General features: G+C 40.5%; 1 protein-coding gene across 2 annotated transcripts in view; it reads right to left on the reverse strand.

Moving 5' to 3' along the window:
• Window positions 1-10,525, reverse strand: part of SPOPL (speckle type BTB/POZ protein like) — a 64,886-nt gene extending 54,361 nt beyond the window's left edge. The window contains exon 1 of one of the 2 annotated variants that reach the window (XM_028101328.2): window positions 10,283-10,525. The gene's annotated coding sequence lies outside the window, so the exon portion shown is untranslated. The remainder of the gene's footprint in view (window positions 1-10,282) is intronic. The other variant, XM_028101326.2, reaches the window with a different exon arrangement.
• Window positions 10,526-16,906: the final 6,381 nt, after the last annotated feature.

Genomic DNA, 16,906 nt, shown 5'->3' on the forward strand with positions numbered 1-16,906 from the left:
TCCCTGTCCCCACCACCCCCTGCACACACACGCACACTTTTTCTCTCTCAAAAATAAACAAATAAATAAATAATAAAAATAGAAATAAATAAATCTTTTGGGTAAGAAGCCAGACACAAAGGTATACATGCTGTATGATGCAGTATGCATGTCTTCAAATGTATATTAAACTTCAATAAAAAATTTACCTTAAAAAAACCCCAAATAAATATTTAATAAATAAATGAGTAGCTTGATGCCTAGATGTAATAAAATCCTGTTCCCAGTGCCATGTTCCTTCTAGTCTAAAATTGGGACAGAACACTTTTTTGAATCTTCCCTCATGCTAATTTAAAACCATTTTTATATTAAAACAAAAAAGTCTGTATTAAAATTATAGAATGCAAGAGTCAAATCATTTTTAGGAGAAAACACTAAAAAATTTTTTTTAAAGATTTATTTATTTGACAGAGAAAGAGATAGTGAGAGCAGGAACACAAGCAAAGGGAGTGGGAGAGGGAGAAGCAGGCTCCCCGCCAAGCAGGGAGCCCAATGTGGGACTCGATCCCGGGACCCTGGAATCATGACCTGAGCCAAAGGCAGACAATGATGGAGCCATCCAGGCGCCAATACTAAAATTTTTGAAAAAAATTTTAACACTAAAGCTCTCCCCCTCCACCACTACCTTGACCATTCAGACCTTCATCTCCCTTCCATCAGCAAAGAGTTCACTCTTCTGCCAATTATTTAGAAGAAACATTTGAAAAGTAATAACCTACCCTAGCAGCGTAGTTATGAGGATTAAAACACAGAGAGCATATATAATTTGCAGCACTGTGCCTAAGCACTCAAAGACTAGACAGTATTAATATATCGCAAATAATGAGGCTTCCAGGTCAAGGGCTATTTCCAATTCATCAGTCTAAACACAGAACCTGATATTTAACAGTTGGTCAATAACCACTTATGAAATAAATGAATGATTGTAAGCTCAAAACAGAAAAAGTAAGAACAAAGCAAAAGTAAGAATGAGGAAAAATATCAAGAAGTTCAAAGGAAGGTCTTAACCTATTTTTATTATTAAAGTATATGACAAGATTTTAAATCTCAAATGAACCAACAAAATCATGAACATATAAAACCATAAATAAACAAAAACTGCCCCATTACTTCTCCTCCATATACTTCACAGTGTAGAAGTAGGATGCTTTAACTAAAATTAAAACATTGTTCTTTAATTTGAAACTCTTTAAAAATATTTCTGAATGAATTCCTTATGAAGTTGACAGGAATCATAAGTATATCACAGGTTATTTTCAAGACATCCATCATAGCACGTCAATATTCTGACTAATTATGTCATAACACAGATGAAAGGAAAGCAGATTTCAGTTGAACCTTTATGCAGTATTATTTTTACGAAAATAAAAATGCAACTTAGATATCAAAGCTGTCAAGACTGCTATCTCACATTAGTTTTAAAAGACACAGAAAAAAAAGGCAAATCAACAAAATATTTTAATCTTCACTGGGTGCCCAAAATACCAATGCCTCATTTGATAAGGCCCCTTGTCCCTCTCTTTTAAACACATCATTTACTTACATATCCTAGATCAGAAATAGCAATATTGTTCTTATAAGAATTAACCAACATTTACACAAAGCATTTAATTATGTATAAAGCACTATCCTAAATGTAAATATAACTCATTTCATTCTTATATAACAAACTCTTTCAAGGTAAATACTGTTACCTTTTCCATTTTACAGATGAGAATATTGAGACAGAGATACTAAGTGACTGCTTAAATTCACAAAGCTGTTAAATAGGAGTCTGGTTACATGCTCTTAAACTCTGTGCTATGCTGCTTAGAAGTTCTGAAGTAAAGCACAATTTTAGAATTCAGGAAGCTCTAAGGTAAAGCAGGATAAATTTTCACTTCATGTTGGGAAGTTAGTTATTTTGAGGAATTTGGGTGATAAGCATAAAACAAGGCAGCATTAATGCCACATTTCATTAATCCTAAGATACTCATTTTCTCCCATATTTCAACATTTCTAAAATTGATGGCATTTTACAATTGTAATTGATAGTGTTTTCTCTCTTTGGGGTACATAAATAATGGTGCATCTGGTAACTCAAGGCAAGTACATCTCAAAAAATTATGGTATTATCTATACCTAATGGGGTAAAATATCTAACATACTTGACATAGTGTCCGGTACAAGTGCTTTAAAAACGGCAGTTCTTCCTTTTTAACCATAATGATCTATGAGAAAATCCTATGAAAATACTTTTACACTATTGTCAGTTTCTCAGACCCATGTTCAAATAAACTTGGTTATATACTTTGCAAGGAAGAAATACTAATTTCATTATACAACTTGATGATGAAATTTTCATTGATAAGGGACTTGCTAAGGGGGGGGTGGAGCAGACAGACAAAACAACTGTGAAAATAAGACACCTGAGAAAATAAAAATCATCAAGAATAAAGCATAAATCAGGATACTCCCAAAAACCACTTACTTCAAGCCATTTCTCAAATGACACTCATAAAATGCTCACATAAAAAAAATATCTTCAAGTTTTAAAAAATACACTTTAGGGGCATCTGGGTGGCTCAGTAGGTTAAGTGTCTGACTCGATTTTGGCTCAGGTCATGATCTCAGGGTCATGAGATCGAGCCCTGTGACAAGCTCCCCCTGGGCGTGGAGCCTGCTTAAGACTCTCTCTCTTCCGTTCCCTCTCCCTCACTCTGCTCTCTCTCTCTTAAAAATAAATAAATAAATAAATAAGTACACTTTGAATGCAATCAGAAATGACCAATCTGCTTAGTGTGTGCCCACTTGAGCTCTAACAAAACTGGACATACTAAACTTGAAGCTCAACTGCCATGCTGAATAACTAAAACAGGTTTAAGCTGGTCCTAAGAATTGCCACCAAAGATATTAATTAAATCAAAGTCAATTAATTTAAGTATCTGGTAGCATCTTGTGTTGACATCTGCCTTGACAATTTCAGAATGAATTTATATTCAATGGTTTTTGTGTGTTTGATTTTGACTTCCAGGATAAAAACTATTTACCTTTCAGGGGAATTTCCCACTAAAACACCAAAAATTGTATCCAAAGTACAACTGAAAAAAAAACCCACCTTGGATCAACTGCACTCTTTACCTTAAAGTCACTTAAATTACCTTGGGGGAAAGGGGTGGTGGGAGAAGTACAAATGCATTTATACACAACTAAAAAACTTAAATTTGCTTCAAAAAAACCATATCCAGACAGGAAACAATGGTTTCTTCTTTGCTAACAGATCTCAAGTAGTACTTTAAAAGCATCACACTACTTTTCAGTCATACTACAACCTTTGAGATCTTGCATTACTTAGAGCACCTCTTTTTAAACTGTCATTCCTAATTATTTATTCCCGTATCCAATAAAGAATGAAAGCAAATACAACAACTTTAAAGGAGTATTTTCTAAGCATGTTCCTACTGCACAGATGAATTTTCCATCATACGTTTGCTCTCAGTGTATAAACCACCTATCCCAATCGTGGTCTGAGGTAACACAATTTTGTATCTGTAGATAAATTTTTTTAATCTGCTTTTACCTATGTAAAGTTTTGTTTCACATACAGTAGTTACAGAGCACAGTTCAAAATATAATGCTAATATTTATTCTGTCCTCCCTTAGAATATGTAGGAAAGTCTGAAAAACATCAGAGCTCTACATATGTATATAAATAAAAGGCCTGAAAAAGTATGCCTCTAAGAACCATAGCAGCATATGAAAAATATACAGTTGTTACACAAGAATTCAGCACAATTTAAGGAACTAAAAACCAGGGAGAAGGCAAGAGCAAAAGATATAAAAGAAAAATTAAGAGTTACAATTTTCTAGAATAAAATTTAAGGAAGACCACCTTAACAGATCAGAATAACAACGTTTCTACAGTAACTCACTGAATTCAGAAGCAAATTTTGATAAAGCCCATTCCCCTTTTATTTTAAAGCAGATATTTTAAAATCCATTTAACTTCATTTTCCCTTTTAACACACTATTTTCTATGAGCCTTTGATCTTGCCAATAAGGTTTTGCCAACTAGAGTATTCTTCAGAGAGTAATCCCTGCAGATGAACTGTGCTCTACTATGGTGCAAGAGGGTAAATCTAGGGACATTTAGACAACTAAAATAGTGTTTATGGTATCAGGGGCCTATTCTTATTCTACAGAATCCAAAAGCACCATCATTAACCATATATCTGAGGTTTAGTAGTAAACTCTTAGCAATCCTTACCAAGGCCTTCATTTTCAACTCTCCAAGTTTGAGAAAAAGTTAAATGTATTAAATTTCTCTCATGAAAAAAATCACCAAAGCAAGGACGCCTGGGTGGCTCAGTCGGTTAAGCATCTGCCTTTGGCTCAGGTCATGATCCCAGGGTCCTGGGAACGAGTCCCACATCGGGCTCCTTGCTCAGCGGGAAGCCTGCTTCTCACTCTGCCTGCCACTCCCCCTGCTTGTGCAAGCCCTCTCTCTCTGGCCAATAAATAATATCATTAAAAAAAAATCACCAAAGCATAACCGATATATTTAAGTTATGCTATCAATTACTTAATTATTCTATAAGTATGGGAGTAATATACAAAATATAAAGCTAACCAATAAAAAAGAAAATATCACCTTGAACAATCAATGCTACAACAAAGATAATCTTTAACTTTTGAAAATATTTGGCAGATGTCTCCAAGTTTGGTGCCTTTACGTGGGTAGTGGTATTACTCAAAATGGCAAAACAGAAAGAGGTACACAAGTTCAAGAGAAAAACTTTTGAATGACACAACCAACTTCTCCAATCTACGATGCACATGCTAGTGTCGTAATTCCTTGCCTTTGCATGCTTTCAAAATACCTGTATTTTGTATTTCTTTAGTATCCTTTCTTTATCATTTCTTTAAACTCCTCCACCACTGCACCAGACTGCCCTCTCCACTTGTCTTCCAGACACTGCTCAAGTGTCATTTTCCTTAGGAAGTTTTCCCTGATGCCTCTTCTCTGTGCTTCCAAGGCAACCTGAATAAGCTGCAATGACAGCACTAATCACGCTATAACAATATTTAATTGTCTGATGCCCCTAGTCTCTGAAGTCTAATCACATTTCTATAAGTTTAGTAATCAATATCTGAGAAATAGTACTTAAAAAACATTGTTTGAATATGTTCTGATGAATCAGTTGTAAAAAGAATGTGAGATGCTTATAGCACATCTAGATGGTGATAAATAGAAACATGGGTTTAAAGTGAGGAAGGAAGATGGCTCATGCTATAGATATGGTAATTTTATCCTAAATTTAGGATTGTTGCTTTGGCAGGTTAAAACAAAATTCATCAACTAGTTTATGGAGAGACTACTGAGAAATACAAAATTTTCGTGTTGTGGGTAGCTCAGTAGGTTAAGTGTCCGACTGTTGATTTCAGCTCAGGTCATGATCTCAGGGTCATGAAATGGCATCTGGCTCCATGCTAGGCATGGAGTCTGCTTAAGATTCTCTCTCTCTGCCTCCCTCTGCTCCTCCCCCCATAAGTAAGTAAATAATATAATAAAATATATATATAAAAAATAAATATATAATAAAATTTCCTTCATGTTGCTCAAGCCAAAGAGTACTTTTCAGTTGCCAACTTAATTGAGTTCTCAGCTTCATTCAACACAGTTGACATAGCTGATTACCCACTCCTTTTTCATATAGGCTATTGCCTTGGCTTCAGTGATGTCAAGGAAAATTTCTTCCCAACTCTGGCTACACCTTCTCAGTCTCCTTTGCTACATTTCTTTTTCCCAATGTTTAAATGTTGAAAATTCATAGGGAATTATTATATCCCTTTACCCTCTCTCTCTGGGCGATCACATCCGCCACCTCTCACACTAAGATTTCATTGTAAGTCATATACTGAGGATTCTCACCTGAATTATGATCAATAGTCTCTTCACTTCCCAGAAACAAACAAGAAACTGCCCCTCTCCCCAGTATTCTCCATGTTAGGCACAGGAACCACCAGTCCTGGGAACCTGCCTTCTCCTCTCTCTAGACCCTCTACTCTAACTCGACAAAATCCTATCAATTTAACTTCCCCCCAATCCAGCTACTTTCTATTGCTGCCATCCTGGACCAAGATTCCATCATCTCTTCCCTAAACTACTATAATAGCTGAACTCAATTCTACTCAAAAGTGTGGTCTGTAGACCAACAGTCATCCATGCACTACTGTTACTGGTCTGAGACAAGGTAAATACAGAAACCGAAAGAAGTATTCAGAAATTGTTATAGCAATTTGACAACTGCCACAACATCCATTTTATTGTGTCACTAAAGTACCAGTAGAGATTAGAAACCAAACCAAACGAAACAAACCAAAACAGGTCCTTCTCCACAGATAAGTCTGAGAAGCACTGGCCTAACTGGTCTCCCTGCATTTACACTTGCCTTTCTCCAGTGTGTCCTCTGCAGAGCAGTCAAGTGATATTTTTAAAGTAAAAATTTAAGTAACTTATTCAGCTTTTTAACATTATCCAGTGGCTTCCCACCCCAGGATTTAAGTACAAAATGCTTAGCAATGATTGACCATTGTGATCTGCTCTGGTCTCATTTTGCATCAACCAGCTTCATGTGCTAAGGTCCAGCCTCTATAGGACTTTCCAGTTCTAGAAAGCTGAAACTGCCAACATCACTTGGATAACTTCAGTTAATCCTTCAGATTTAGCCTAAAAGTCATTTCTTTAGAGAAGCATTCCCTGTTAGTTTAGTGGACTTTCACTGCTTAACATAATTTTCCTTTGTGGCAGCAATCATAATTATAATTATTTTTGTAATTAGCTGTTTAGTTTCTTTATTCCAATAGCTTTTGCCTCCATGAATACAAGTAATTCCTTACATTAACATACATCACTAGAGCCTAGCACAGTGCCTGGCACATATCAGTTGTTCAATAAACTTTTAGTAAGTGAATAAATCTATGTCAGGAAACATAATGGTTAGCAGGACCACAAAAATGTAAATGTCTTCAATATCTAGTCATGTATAAGATTTGGGATAAGTCTGCATACCCCATGCTTTACAAAAGTTACATCTCCTTTACTTCCCTCAACAACCTAAAAAGACAGGGAAACCTCACTGTCAAAATTATTTTTTTTTTCCTTCCCCAGAAAAGTGAAGAACTTTGTCTAAAGTAACCAACAAGGAATTGGAAAATTTGAGAAGCAACCAAAGGTAACAGACTACAACAATATCGTCTGGTTCCACTGCTTACAAAGCTGTGTGGTTTTGTAGGAAGTTAAATAATTTCTTAGTTTCCTTATCTGTGAAACAGAGATGTAATAAAGCCTTCTTCAAGGGATTGTTATGAGGATTAAACAAGATATTAAATTATTTGAAAAAGTGCCTGGCACAGTGTTTTATAAGTGTTAGTGGTTATCATTATCTTTAATATTACCAGTACCCTCTTATAAAGTAATTTTATCTGCCTACTTGCTTATTGTCTGTCAGTGCCACATTAAAATAAATTACAAAAAAGCAGAGTCCATACTATTCTTCTCTGATGGAACATTTCTCAGCCAGGGTTCTATGCGAATTAAGCCCTAGAGAAACTGAGTTAGGTGATTATTTCCTCAGTTCTCTCTCTCAAGGTACATAGCCAGTACCATTTTAGGAGGAGGAGAGGAGTTAATTCATTACATACCCTGGATGCCTTAGAGCATTAAGGCTTGAGAGTCACTACAACTCTTGGTTCAGAAGGGCTGCTCTTGTGTATCCTCAATGCCTGGCATGAAGTAAGTGCTCATTAAATATTTCTAGAATGAACAAATATGTACAAAACCAAGCAAGAGTGCTTAGCACAGAGTAAATGCTAAGTGTCCATTTCATTCCAGCCCTTCCAAGTTCCTATAAACTTCCAAAGTCTTATTCTGGGGTAGTCATTTTTCTTGAACCAGGGCTTATGGTATTCAAAGCCAAAAATGCAGAATACAGACAGCAGGAAAACCAAGAGACAAAAAAACCAGTGCTGGCAGAAACTATGTGAAAGACAGGTAGAATCTGGATATGTGGGGAAAAGAGCAGAGGTTATTTCAGGCCAGAGAACAGCATGGACAAAGTCACTGTCACTCAAAATTTGGAGTACATTCCACTGGTGACATAAAATATGATTTTTTTGTTTTTGTTTTTCCTTTAAAGCTATAAATGGGCAAACATCTTTATTTTGACAGTACATATGTTACTATTTATAACAATACTAAACAGTACCTATTTGGATTTTAACTGAGTTGTTATAAAAAAAAGTATCAAGTAATAATGCACAGGAGGTAAGTAAATATGACAAAAATTGTCAGGGTTTTAAAGAGTGAGTAAAATTTGGGAAACATCAAGGATGGCCGTGTTAATAAACATGTTAAGAGAGAAAAGCCACTAGTCTTCTGAATGAAGCCAAGCTCTTGAGTACCAATTCAACATAAAGGACTGATAGGTGTGAACAATCAGTTTTCAGTATTTAATTTGCAGTGTACTAAAATTCTTATCAGTAAAACCCTCATTTCCCACTATGATAAATTTGCTACATATTTCAATTTCATCTATTCTCAAAACAAATACAACATTTTAAAGACACCGAAGCTGGGACTGACCTGCATGTAGCCTAGAAACTTACCCTTAAAGAGGGAGCTAAAACTCTGTACTTTTCACACCAGAAGGAATTAATTTATACAGTAACAAAATATGAATAATAACTACATCAAAAAAGATGTTAAATGAAAAAGAGCAAAAGGCAGCCTTCTATTCCCACCTTCCTTCCTCAAAATCAACCCACCAATAGCCAAAAGAAGTCAAGCTAAGATGATGATGATAAAGAACATTTACTGAACGCTTACCAGGTGCCAAGAACTGATGTATTTTACCTGCAATAAGTTATGCAATTATCACCACCATCTTATCAAGAATACCACTATCCCCATTTTAGAGTTGTAAGAATACTGAGGCAGAGATTAAATAACTTGCCCAAGGCCAGAGCTGGGTAGATGGCAAAGCAGGGGTTTAGATGCTGGCAGTTCAGCTACATCTGGGCTCTTAACCACTAGGCACCATTTCTCCCAAGAATAACAGGATGATAATCTGAAATATTCCAGCTTTCCCATTACGGCAGCAGAGATGTAATTTTCCAACGTATAAACCTTTTATTACTTAAATTTCCTGTCTAAGAAACAGTGGATTCAGCTGCAAGGAAAAACTGGGAAGACAAGTATTAATGGAACAATCTAGGCCCAGGATTATTCAAGTATAGACAAAGCATCAAAAGCCTCAAAAGTATGGTTGAATGACACAATTCACCGAGAAAGAGGCCAGAAGTTAGGATAAGCAAAAGGTAAATCTTATTTCTGCTGGATCTCCTGCTCTGAGGAAGAAAACTCGACCATCCTCTCCCCTTTATTTAGTACACATAGACTCGAGAGGAAGAGGAGTTAGGAGAAACGATAGCACAAGCGAGTCAAAGGGGAAAGTGAACATTTGGACCCTGAACCGCAGAGCCAGTTTGATGTTACCTGGTGAACGTGACAGAGAATTTGTGAGAGGGCAATACGTGCTTGAAGGTAGGGAGGTAGGTTGAGGGCATGAACACCGCAGTAAACACTGAGTGGTCTGGCTGGAGAGCAGAGAATTCACCCTAAAATGGGCTTATAGGGATAACTTCACACATACATATGTCTGGGATGAGAGATATGGATGGGGACGCTGGGGGGCGGGGGGAAGAAGGGGCTTCCCTCTTTGAGCAGTACTCCGGGAGGGTAAGAAAACAGACCAGGTATAAAGGAGGGAGACGGGAGAAGGAAAAGGGGCGAGGCTTGTGGAGGAAAGTCTGGGGGATCCTGGTAGGCTGAGGCTAGAAAATCGATAAGGGGGGGCATCACCAGGGACAAGCCAAGACTGGCGAGGGGAAGACGGGCCGGGAGGAGGGGGGAGGGGAGAGGAGGGAGGGGGGAGGGGGAGGAGGGAGGGAGGAGGGGGGGAGGGGGGAGGAGGGGGGGAGGGGGGAGGGGGAGGAGGGGAGGGCTGAGAGGCGGGGGCGGAAAGCAACCCTGAGAAAAGGAAGGCACGCCGAAGGAGCAGGGGTCCCGAGCCAGGAGGAATGGGGGCGCAGCGTGTGAGAAGGAGGCCGCCCCGCTCCAGCGCAGGCGAGTTGGAAGGGCTGGGGGTTGGAGGAGCAAGCGACCAAGGTGCGGCAGGGACCTCGGAGGGGGAGGGGCACCTACCCGGACGTGCGGGGCGGCGGCGGGCAGTCCCGGCAGCGGCTCCTCTCCCGCTGAGGCGGCGGCTGCGGCGGCCGCGGCGGCGGAGGTGATGGCGGCGAGTCCCTGTGGCGGCCGCCTCCACCGAGCCGCATCCCTCCTTCACAGCCCGCCCTCCTTCCTATCTCACGCTCCTAAACTTCTTCCCCGGGATAAACAAACCCGCGCCAGGGGCGGCCGCCTCCGCTGCTCCCGCCCCCGCGCCGCCCCCCCCTCCCGGCCCCGGGCCCGTCCGGGCTCCGGCTTCCGAGTTGCGACTCCAGCCCCAGCCCCAGCCAGCGAAGGCGCGTGCGCGCGGCGGCGGCGTGGGCTCGCAAGGTTCTTCCTCCCTCCCTCCCGCGCCGGGCACTTCCGGGCCGGCCCGGATCCGCCGCCGGGTTTTGGAAGCCGCCACCGCCGCTTGTGCCAGGCACTGGGCTCCCGGCCGGGCGCGTTCGCAGCGCTCGCGCCTGGGGAGAGGACGAGGAGTTCCCTCGTCTTGAGGGACCTCCCTTCTACCCAGCGTAAAACTTTCTTTGCCTAAAACGCCCGCTGATAACTCCTCTTAAATCGATAGACGTAGGGTGCGAGAGGCGGCAGCCGGTTTTCGATATGATTTCCTTGGGGCTGTACCAGACTAGAAAGCCAAGGTGCAACTTTTACCGAGCCCGTTTCGAGCTCGTCACTCTGTGAAGTGCTAAAACAAAAACAGCAATATACAGTCTCCAGGTGAGAAATAAAGACAACTCGGTAGGCAAATGAAGTGCCACAGTGGAACGGTTTTCGGTCGAAGAGCCTCAAATGGAAGTCTCAGGCCTAAGAAGGAAGGGGTCCGCCTAAAGGCAGCTGAGGTTGCTTGCAAAGCACGGAAGAACAGGTGGCATCCCACGACTAAACGTCGGTAAATAATGCTCTAAGCAAAGGTCTGAAGACATGAGACTTCCTCATGGAGTTTAAAGAAAGGTGACAACGAACAGAACATTTTTCAGCACTCGTGAGAGAAAACTTGCTCTAGCTGGCAAGAATATTTAAAGAGTTTTGAGGGACAGTACAGACACGAATATCATTTAAAGACCCTCCCCCAGTTCCTTTCATTTTTTTAAACTGCGCATCAGTCAACTGTTTACCTGCTTCCCCAAGAAAAGGAGAGGTGGAAGAAAAACATTATTTTACTATGTGTTGAGCCCTGTAAGCACAGACTTGCATGATCTTTTTAAATCCTCTCAGCAACTTTACAGTTTCGTGGTAGAAATGATTACCATCTTACAGATAAAGCAACTGAGGATCAGAAATAATAAATAACTCATTCAAGGGTGAATGGAGTTTGAATATCGGGAAAGCAGATCTCCCTCACTTCAAATTAATACTACTTTGTGTTATTCACGTATTTAACACACAAAACATGAGAGGGATACAACCAGCGCCAAAGAGTATCAGGAAAAAAGGTAAGATCAGCATAACCATAAAGTTGAAAACTGCCTTAACCAAGGGTTAAAAAGCAGAAGTGGAAGTGAGCATTAGTGTGCTAGGGACTGGGGGGGATAGCAAATATTAATGCAAAATTTTGTGTTCTCCAAACATAAAGAACAATTAAAACTATTTGCTGTACTCATTATAGATCTTTGTTAACTTTATGATAGGTGACGGAAACAGTGAAAATTGTGTATAATTTCTGCCCAGGCCTTTTAGCTCTTTCGGCCCCTTAAATTATATCACACCCTCTTTTCCACTGATCAGTCATGGTTAGGCACTGATACAGGTAATACGCTCAAGCAATCATTATAATGAATCCTTGAAGTAGATTTTCAATTGTGAATTAAGGAATGAGTGGTACTTGGGTGACCTTTGACACTTGCCTGGGTTCTAGTTGGGGGTGGTTCCACCACAAGAATGTCAAATAGCTCCTCAGGGTATTCTCCTAGAGTCCCTTCCCTAGGCTTGATCTCTGCACTGTTAGGACATACCGTTCTTTTCCTTGGTGACTTTATCCACTGGTAAAGTAATAGCAAAGAGTAAGAGTAAATATGGCTTATAACTAATGCTAGTAAGACTGTGATGGTTTGGCTAAGTAAAAGATGACTCAGTGGTCAATAAGCTTGGATTAAAGCTTGGTGTTATAATACCAATACCCTAAAGAACTACCTTTGTTGATTTGATTTCGAACTTACTGGATATCTATTGGAAACTAAACTATTATAGGCTATAGTTTATTACTGCCATAAGTGATTTTTATAAATATATAAATAAGTAACAGCTTTATCACTGGTATTGTGCACAGTGTGCTTCCACCAGTCATTTATCAGGTTTGCATTGCTCAAATTGCGACTCCTTAGACACCAAGAAACTTTTGATACTCATTTTTCTGTCCAATGCCAGTTTTCTGTAGAAAACCATTTACACTCCTCAATGGATGACTTGGAAGTTCTATTTATTGTAATTAATAGGTTAGCAGTAAAGATCAGAAGAGCCATTCTCTTGAGTGTCATGAGCACAGATGAGGACTAGACTTTGGATCTTGATCTAACTCTATGACGCTCATCTCAAGAGCCAAGCAAGCGTCCCACTGTGATATTTTAGTGACTGCAGCATTTTATTTCTCTTTTCTAAATTAACATCACAGATGCTCCCATTTCATGACTAGGTACACACAATAGACTCACCACTGCCTTCCACACCACCACCCTGTTTTGTATTATCATTTTCCAGTTCTAGCTATCAAAAAACTAAGGCAGGGACGCCTGAGCAGCTCAGTTGGTTAAGTGTCTTTGGATCAGGTCATGATCCCAGGGTCCTGGGATTGAGCCCCGTATCGGGCTCCCTGCTAAGCGGGGAGCCTGCTTCTCCCTCTGCCTGCCGCTCCCCCTGCTTGTGTTCCCTCTCTCTCTGACAAATAAGTAAATAAAATCTTTAAAAAAACAACTACTAAAGCATGCAGTAGCAAATAATTCACAAATCATTATTCTGTTTAGAGTCAAGAAAGTGGTACTATGCTTTTTAGTAAACATATAACACTTCATGAATCCCAAGCACAAGGTACTCTGCTTCCCTGGACATTTTGCTCATACCCCACCCTTCTCAATGTCCACCAAGCTCTTCTCTCCTCGTAAGCTGGCTTCCCCGTATTTTTCTAACCATTATCCCCTTCTCTAAATTTTCTTCAAGGGAACCAAACTCAGGCCTTACTTCCATAAACTAACACTTGTGACCAGACATTTAACATAACGTTTAGTTTTTGGAATTTATGTGGAAAGAAAAGAACAACTTGGTTGCTAATTATTTTTTCACTGTTATAAATTTTAGGTCTTTTATTTGGAAGAAAACACTAAAGCTCTTTAATAACTTGTGAGTTATTTACACGTAATTTCATTTTCTCTTCCCATAGCTCCATTTCTTCCTCTGTCTCTAGCTTTTCACCTTGCATGTGAATTCCTAGTTTTGTAGTACTTTTGCATTATATGATACTCATTAAGGATCCAAAAACTTTAGAATTCTAGAATTAAATACCTACAGTCCTTGTGTAGTGATGCATATAGCAAGAAAGAGCCAGCAAGTTTGATGTACTTTTTACTCAAAGTCATTCCCAGAAAACTGAGATAGGGCCCACCCAGAATCTTGAGAACAGGATCATTTTTGTGTCCTTTAAGTCCTTCTTTGGCACCTTTATTTTCATGTCCCCAGCCACATTATGTTAAATATTTCAGGATACTCGTTTCAAATTAAATATGCATTTGTATATTTAATGCTTTGGTCCTTTGGATAATCTGTGGGGTCTACTATAAGAAAGATGATTTTTGTTATTTTTCTTCTATAACCATGTGAAGAGTAAGGGTTGAGTTGCAATTCACTAGTTGGCTTACTATTACATTTTATAGCCATTCAATTAAATACACATTTTAATCAGTTATGAAACATTTTTGAGGCTCTTAAAATATTAGTTATCCCTAGATTCTGGATCATTAATACCCAGTGAATGAGAAAGGGCAATACCTCTACCTAGGCAATAAATTGTCTTGGAAAAAATCTCGGTTACCCTATCTGCAAGTTCTCTGTTTACAGTGTAATAGGACAAAAACAACAAAAATGATCCCTTTGACAAGATTATCCAAAGGCCCTACAGCATCCCTCCAGGCATGCCGAGAACTCACTCTCATCAAGGTCACTTACAGTTGTTGGAAATCTTTCAGTGTGCCAGTATCCAAGTGGTTGCTGCTGCCATGATCTAGTAGTCCCTGATGACCTCTTTCTTCTTCAGGTTGGCTAGCAAAGCTCTTTCTCCTTTGCTGGTGCCCTGGCCCTGCCCTGCTCTCCGGTAACCTGAGAAGTTGTGGTTGATTCTGGACCTTGGAGATAGTCCCAGGGGAAGCCTAGAGCTCTCCACTGTGCTCTCCAGCCAGAGGTCACCAGCCTCTGCAGCAGCCTCGAATGGTTGTAGAGGTACAGCTGCTCGGTCTCCTCCTCATTTCTCTCTGCTCAGTCATCACAATGTCTCCGGGTCAGGGTCTTTGGTCCTCTCCCAGAGAGACACACCCTTCTGCCTTTCAGGGCAATTTCTGGCTAGAGGAGTTTATTTAAATATCTGCCCCAACAAAGCCTGCTGGGTGGCTCCCTGTCACTCTAGTTTTCTCCCTGGAAATTGAGATCACTTCACTTCACTCCCCTCTGACCCTGATTCAAGAAACAATAGCTCCATGGCCGTTTTCTCTGGACACATTAAGGGGCCCTGCTTCCAGAGTAATCTCAGATGATCCCCTGTTTCACTTAGACAAAGGTACCCCTCCTCTCAAGGGGGAGGCATATAGAATTGGGCCCTGCTCCAGACTCCCAATCTAGAAGTCCTGGAGGTCCCATTGGTTGAGCTCTGTCAGTGTTCCTGGGATTGCCCAGTAGCCATTCACACTAAGTGAACCTGGGAGCCTTGGAACCTCTGTACCCCAGTGTTCCTTGACTCACTGATTTTCACTGATCTGCTCCTTTAGAAGGACGAGTTCTCTGGCTCAGTCCTTACTTCCCTTCTGCCTCTTACCCCCTTTAGAAACTAGGCCCTGCTCTCTAGCTGTTGCCAATTCTGCATCATACCCCTCCATAACACTGAGTGGCTACCTGCTTCCAGATGGTTCTCTCTACTGTTCAGAGCCCTTTGCTGCCAGCCTGCCTGCCAGTTTGGAAACCCTGGTATGGCCACTTCCAAAATTAGAAACCAGACCGTGCCATCTCCAGGGACATTGTGCTGTACCTCCCAGCTCCTGGTCAAGCCCAACCTCTGCATCTATTTCAGACACCCTTCCCCCAAGCCTCCCTCTTCTCCCCACCCCCACATTTCTGGTCTTGGTGATTTGGGTTTCTCTGCCTTTTCTTGCCTGCCCATCCTTGCCAAAGTTCTGACACACTCTTGACCTTTCCTGCCTAAACTATGCCAGGCTAAAGAAGGGCCAACTAAAGGGCTGTATAATACCTGGATATTCTTTTAGAGGCCTTATCCCACATCCTGTCAAACACAAAAATACAGTCATATCCCACATCAAAAATACAATGCAATGTTCAGTTATGCAAAATCAAAGAGATTCATATACTTTTCTCTTAAAATATATATTAATTTCACTTTGCAGTTTTCTGTATATTTTAGAGCCAAGACATTTTCTTTTCCAGCTCTCAATTTGGTAAACCTGGAAAAGCATACCCGCTCTAGGGGCTGTGCCTTTAGAACCTGAACCTTAAAAGGATTTAAAAAATGGCTCTGGGAGCGAAGGATGTAAGCACTTCCACACTGGATTCAGGTTCAAGCCCTCCCCTCTACCTCCTATCATCACTTAAATCTTTTTCTTTTCCAGTTTTTAATAACTGGGCTTCTCTATTAGATCCCCTGCCTAGGTCACTCACCTTTTATTCACACTGCTCACACAGACACTCCCTTTATTCCAAATGCCAGCTGGCCTGCTGGGATTTCACAGCATGACAAGACCCTGGATTTGCTTTCACAGTGCTCCTACCACTGGGGGCCCACCATAACGATCTTAAAGCCTCCTCCCCCTAGGAGACTGCAGCTTTGGATTATGGCATTTGTTTGCTTGACCCTGTAGCTATGATGATATTCTCTGCACACTGGACTCTCATAAGCCTGCAGCTGCACCCAGCTCTCTGGTGGCTCTTCCACTCAGAGACAGGTCCAGTGCTGCATTTTGGATGCTTCAGTCTTACCTTGTCTGCTGGGACTGACCGGGAAGGACCACTTGTGTCTGAGGCAGGATAGCTACCAGAAATCATACTTTACATTTTTTTTGCTTCTGTGCCTGTTCACATGTATCTGCTTTAGGTATCATACTCCTTCCCTAAAGCATGACTTTTATGCCTCAGTTACCAACAGCATCACTGCTAGACTTTTCTGGAGGTTTTAATGATCATTCACTATTGCAGATTGAGAGTATATACAAGAAATCAAATGTCCCAGCAATTACCCTAGATAATATCTCTTCTAAATATTAACCGTTACTTAGAAGTTTGGCTTTTACTTTCCATGATTGCTGGTTTTATAGTAGTGTTTCTACAATTTCAATATACTTCTTAAAATTGAATGATGCTTATTCAGTACACACAGTGAACCAGTTAAAAGGG

This window comes from Eumetopias jubatus, unplaced genomic scaffold, assembly GCF_037043125.1.
Source record: "Eumetopias jubatus isolate StellerSeaLion01/CBP00866 unplaced genomic scaffold, mEumJub1_p1.0 scaffold_3, whole genome shotgun sequence".
Taxonomy (NCBI): domain Eukaryota; kingdom Metazoa; phylum Chordata; class Mammalia; order Carnivora; family Otariidae; genus Eumetopias; species Eumetopias jubatus.